At 39.3% G+C, this 6,000-nt stretch overlaps 1 pseudogene; it reads right to left on the bottom strand.

Moving 5' to 3' along the window:
- Positions 1 to 1,785: 1,785 nt before the first annotated feature.
- On the bottom strand, positions 1,786 to 2,371 carry LOC112302812 (large ribosomal subunit protein eL15-like; annotated as a pseudogene).
- Between the last annotated feature and the right edge of the window lie 3,629 nt (positions 2,372 to 6,000).

Here is a 6,000-nt window from a genome sequence, read left to right as displayed (position 1 = left end):
GTCAATGACCAAGGCTCAACAACAAGAAGAGGGTGTAATTGGCCCACATGAAGGGTGAGTACCCAGCTTGGTGATAGGGGAGACTGTACTCAGCTTGAGTGGTAGGGGAGGCTGTGCCACTGGACTCTACAGGACATCTACTACATTAGGCCACACTACCAAGACAGAGAGTCATAGCAGCTCTACCTGATACATAGAAACAAACACAGGGAGGCTGCCAAAATGAGAAGACAAATAAGCATGTCACAAATGAAAGAACAAATCAAAACTCCAGAGAAAGAACTAAACAAAATGGAGATAAGCTATCTCTGAGTTCAAAACACTGGTCATAAGGATGCTCAAGGAACTTAGTGAGGACCTCAATGGCACAAAAAATTCCCATCAGAAATGAATAATACACTAATTGAAAGAAAGAACAATTTAGAGGGAAACAACAGTGGGGTGGATGAAGCCAAAAATCAAATCAATGATCTGGAACATAAGGAAGCCAAAAACAACCAATCAGAATAACAAGAAGAAAAAAAGAATACAAAATAATGAGGATAGTATAAGCAGCCTCTGGGACAACTTCAACAGTTCAAATATTAGCATTACAGGCGTGCCAGAAGGAGATGAGAAAGAGCAAGAAATTGGAAATTTATTCAAAAAAATAATGAAAGAAAACTTTCCTAATTTGGTGAAGGAAATAGACATGCAAGTCCAGGAAGCACAGAGACTCCCAAACAAGATGGATGCACAGAGGCCCACTCCAAGATTCATTATAATTAAAATTCTAAAAGTTAAAGATAAAGAATGAATCTTAAAAGCAGCAAATGATGTTAATTACCTACAGGGAAGTTCCCATAAGACTGTCAGATGATTTCTCAAAAGAAACTTTGCAGGCTAGAAGGGATTGGCAAGAAATAGTCAAAGTCATGATAAACAGGGACCTACAGCCAAGATTGCTCTACCCGGCAAAGCTATTATGTAGAATGGAAGGGCAGATAAAGAGCTTCCCAGACAAGAAAAAAACAAAGGAACTCATCATCACCAAGCCATTACTATATAAAATGTTAGAGGGATTTATTTAAGAAAAATAAGATCAAAAGTATGAACAGTAAATGGCAATAAATACATGTTCATTATTCAATAAATAAATTGAATCTGAAAAAACAAACTAAGGAAACAAGAAGAACAGAGACAGAATGATGGATACAGAGAGCTTTTTGATGGTTGCCAGATGGGAGGGGGGTGTGGGTGAATGGGTGAAGAGGTGAGGGGATTAAGAAGTACAAATAGGTAGTTACAAAACAGCCATGGGGATGTAAAGTACAGTATAGGAAATGGAGAAACCAAAGAACTTATATGCGTGACCCATGGACGTGAACAATGGTGGGGGGATTGCCTGAGGGAGTGGGGGGTGCTGGGTTGAAGAAGACAAAGAGGGAAAAATGAGGACAATTATAATAGCATAATCAATAAATCACCCTGATTGGATTAATTAAAAAAAAAAAAAAGATGGACATGGTTGGCCTATCCCTTCATCCTATAGACCTTTTCTTCCTACCTAAAATTCCGGTGAGGTTTCCAGAAGAGCAATCGTCTGATCGTGAGCAGACCAGCCAGCACGAGCAAAGGTCTAGTAACCCGAAGAGACACCGGCCCTGAAACCATCCAGCTGCAATGCCAGCATCTAGCTCAACTTCTTTGTATAAGCCACTGCAGCAGAATTTGTTTACTAAAGCTGACTTTTTTTGACTGTCGTAAATTGTTTATTAGGTAAGAATCTTACAAACATTACTTATATTAGTGGTAACGGTGGAGCTGGTGAGCATTGCACCTTCTCCAAGCTATAGGGCAAGAACCACCAATAGTGTGGTGGAACCTGTGGCCCGCTGGTGGCACCCGTCGCATCTCCCTGTGCTTGTGGACTGCTTTAGTGATCCACTGGGTGTCAGGATTCCTCCTGATAGGCTCATGGAATGGATCAATGAGGATAACCTTGAAGAATCTGTACGTGGAATCTTCCCCAACCCAGTAAGAATTCACGATCTCGGAGCCCCACGGTGGTACCCAGCTCGCTCCTCGGCAATAGACTGAAGGTTTCAGGCAAACCTTAGCCGGTTAATGCCACAATGGACAGGCTTGCCATAGGTTGCACCCTTAGGGAGAGAGTGTTTGCGGCCACCACAGCGCACACAAATCCTGTATATAACATAACCTTGCTTGGCCTTGTATCCCAGCCTGTACACTGTACTGGCCCTGGTGGGGCAGGGGCCCTGTGGGGCACAGACTGCTGGCGGTACTGCCAGCAGTGCACCCTGAGAAGGAAGTGCATCACATTGGACTGCTTCTTCCTCCACAGTTCCTGGATGTACTGGTAAGCGCCCATCTTGGCTTACCCGATGGCTGCAGCCAGACAGAAAGCTAAAGCTGAAGGATTTTTTAACTGAGACAATATGTCAATTTAAAAAGAAGTACTACAGATTGCTGGGGAGAGGCGGGTAGAGGGAGGTGGAGAAGGGCACAGGGGGATAAATGGTGATGGAAGGAGACTCGACTTGGGGTGGTGAACAGACAGTACAGTGTGCAGACGATGTGTTGTGAAATCGTGCACCTGAAACCTGTATGATTTTGTTAACCAGTGTCACCCCAATAAATTCAATAAGAAGGGAAAAATGCATACTACAGAAAGTAGTGAATATAGAGTTTTAGAATAGGATAATGAGGCTAGGAAGACAAGACCTAAGAGGTCTAAGTTTGGAATTTCAAAGGAAGAAGAAAACAGTGAATAAGTAGGGAATAATTGAAGGACATTTCTTAAGGAGATAATGGTGTGAAGAGAGACACAGGGAGAAAAGAACAACTAAACCAGTATCTGAATTCACGCATGGGGTAATGAGTTTGTATCCTGGGTTGATGAATTGCGAATATGAAGAAAAGAAAGCTACTAGGGTAATGTAGTGACAGGAAGTATTTACCAAAGGCCTGTTACGTGCTGGGCCCTGTATCCTTGGGACACAGTCATAAAGAAAACAAAACCCCTTCATGGAGTTAAATTTCATTGGAGATGAAAGTTAAGTTGTGAGTGATGATGGAGGCAAACTATTTTTTGTAAACTTCTTTTTCCCCAGTAGCTTGGTGAGCAAGAGGAGAAAAATAGGTCCACTGGACATTACACATAAAACAAATATGAGAAGTCTCTTAAAAATGGAGAGAATACAGACTGGCTAGAGACCTTGGGACCCAAGGGGTGGCACAGTGGTGAGTTCCCTGCTGGGTTTTTGCCTCCTACATCTTGGACCCGGTGCTGGAGAAGCCAGCAAGTGGAAACACCAACAGACACAAACAAAAGAAAACACAAGAAAGGCCTGCTCTCTCCAGCTAATGAACCAGGAGAGAGGCAGCCTAGAAAGATAGAAAAGTTTGAGACAGTTACTGCCTCACTTTAACCAAATACCATGCAAAAAACTGTGGTCCCACATCCATGATAAAAGAAGGAAACATGAAACATCAGGAAGGAAGAATAATGGAAAAAGTGAAAACATGGGTAAATACAATAGACTTCACCTCCTCTCTTTAGTATTCTAAGTTACGTTTGATGGCTGATGCAAATATGATAACCGTGTCTCATGTGGTTCTTACTGTATGTAAGGGAAATATTTAAGAAAATCATATTATAAATGGTGTGGGGCAAAGAGACTTAAAGGTAGGTAAGGTTTCTACCCTTCACACAAACTAGTAATATGTCAACAGAAGTAGGCTATGATAAGTTATGTATGTATAATGTAATAACTAAAGCCACAAATAAAAAATGTACACAGCCCTGACCAGTGTGGCTCAGTTGGGTGGGTGTCATCCTGCAAAGCGAAAGGTCACGGTTCCATTCCAGGTCAGGGCACATGCTGGGTTGCAGGCCAGCCCTAGTCTGGCACATAAAACAGGCAACTGAGCGATGTTTCTCTCTCACATTGACGTTTCTCTCCCTCTCTATCTCCATCCCTTTCCTTCTCTTAAAAAAAAAAAATAATAAAAAATCTATACAAGGAAATATACTCAAAAACACTATGGATAAATGAAAATAGGATTCTAACAAAAGATCAAATAACATAATACAGGAAAGTATGGAAAAGTAAACAAAGAGAAAAAACAAAAAAGTACCAGAATTAAGCATTTACATATCAATAATTACATTAATGTAAATGGTCTAAATATACCAATTAAAAAACAGAGGTTGGAACGTGGATTAAAAAATATTTTCCAACTATCTGCTGTCTACCAGAAATACCTCAAATATAAAAACACTTAGAAAAAAACAGAAAAAGTCATACCATGAAAACATTTATTAACAGAAAACAGAAATTGCTGCATTAAACAGATAGAGTTCCAAGCAACAAAAAAATTACCACAGAGAGAAATATTAAGTAATGATAAAAACATCCATCACCAAGAAAACACAGCACTCCTAAACCAACACGTGGATATAGGGAACAACAGACTGAGGATTGCATAGGGGAGTTTGGGGACCTGGGTAAAAAAGGTGAAAGGATTAAGAAGTACAAAATAGTTGCGGGGATATAAAGTACAGCACAGGAAATGCAACAAGTAATATTGTAATAGCTATGCATGTTGCCAGGAGGGTCCTGAGTATGTCAGGGGGACCACTTTGAAAGTATGTGACTGTCTGGCCACTATATTGTACTCCTGGAACTAATACAAAATAATATTGAATGTATACTGTAATTGAAAAATAAATTTTAAAAAATAATAATAATAAAAAGGAAAAATAGCAATCCTAAATGTATATACACCAAACAACAGAGTATATACAAAATATGCGAGGCTTCCCTGACTTGTGTGGCCCAGTAGGTTGGGCGTCATCCTGCAAAGTGAAACCTCACCAGTTCGATTCCCTGTCAGGTCACGTGCCTGGGTTGTGCGTCTGGTTCCAGTCGGATAGAGGCAACCGACTGATGTTTCTCTCTCTCTCTCCTTCTCCCTCCCTTCCCCTTCTCTAAATATAAATAAATAAAATCTTTAAAAAATATGTAAAGCAGAAACTGATAAAATTGAAAGAAAATTGATAAATTCACAACTATAGTTAGAAACTTCAACATGTCTTTCTCAACAATTGATAGAACAACTAGACAGAAAATAATGCAGGATATACAATGATTCAACAAAACCATCAACCAGCAAAATATAATTGACATTTATTGACTATTTTACCCAACAAAAGCAGAACATCCGGTCTTTTCAAGCACCATGGAACGTATACAAGAAAGACGATATCCTGGGCCATAAAACAATCAATTCTCCAAAACTGTAACAGAACTGAAGTCATAAAAGTGTATTATTTGTCCTTATTTGCAGATAACATGACTATTAACGCAGAAAATCCCAGGAAATCTACAAATAAATAAATAAATAAATAAACCTTCCCAAACTAATAAGTGAGTTCAGCAAGGCCTCAAAATACAAGATAAACATACAAAAATCAATTCTATATACTAGCAATAAACACATGGACACTCAAATTACAACTACAATAGCTCCAAAAAGTTGAATACTAAGTTATAAATCTAACAAACCATAGTGGGGCTTGTAGGCTGAATAGCCCAAAATGTTAATGAAAGAAAATGAAGACACACTAAATTAGTGGAGAGACATACTGTGTACATGGATTAGAATACTCAACCTAGAGAAGATATCAATTCTTCCCAAAATCAATACATAAGTTTAACATAAATCTATCTATATGCCAGGAAGAATTTTTTTTAAAAGGTATGAACAAGCTTATTCTAAAACTTTTATAGAAAAGCAAGGAACTAGAATAGCCAGGAAAAAATTGAAAAACAAGAATAAAGTTGAAGGAATCACTCTACTCGATTTTATATTTTATTTTAGAGCTTCAGTAATCAAGCCAGGGGGTCAGCTCTAGCCCAGCGGCTCAGCTTGTTGGAATGTTGTCCTGTACACCCAAATGCTGCAAGTTGAATTCCTGGCCAGGGCACATGCCTA

The sequence above is a fragment of the Desmodus rotundus genome, chromosome 1, assembly GCF_022682495.2.
Source record: "Desmodus rotundus isolate HL8 chromosome 1, HLdesRot8A.1, whole genome shotgun sequence".
NCBI lineage: Eukaryota > Metazoa > Chordata > Mammalia > Chiroptera > Phyllostomidae > Desmodus > Desmodus rotundus.
Note: the sequence above shows the minus strand (reverse complement) of the source record. Positions and strands in the feature narration are given on the sequence as shown.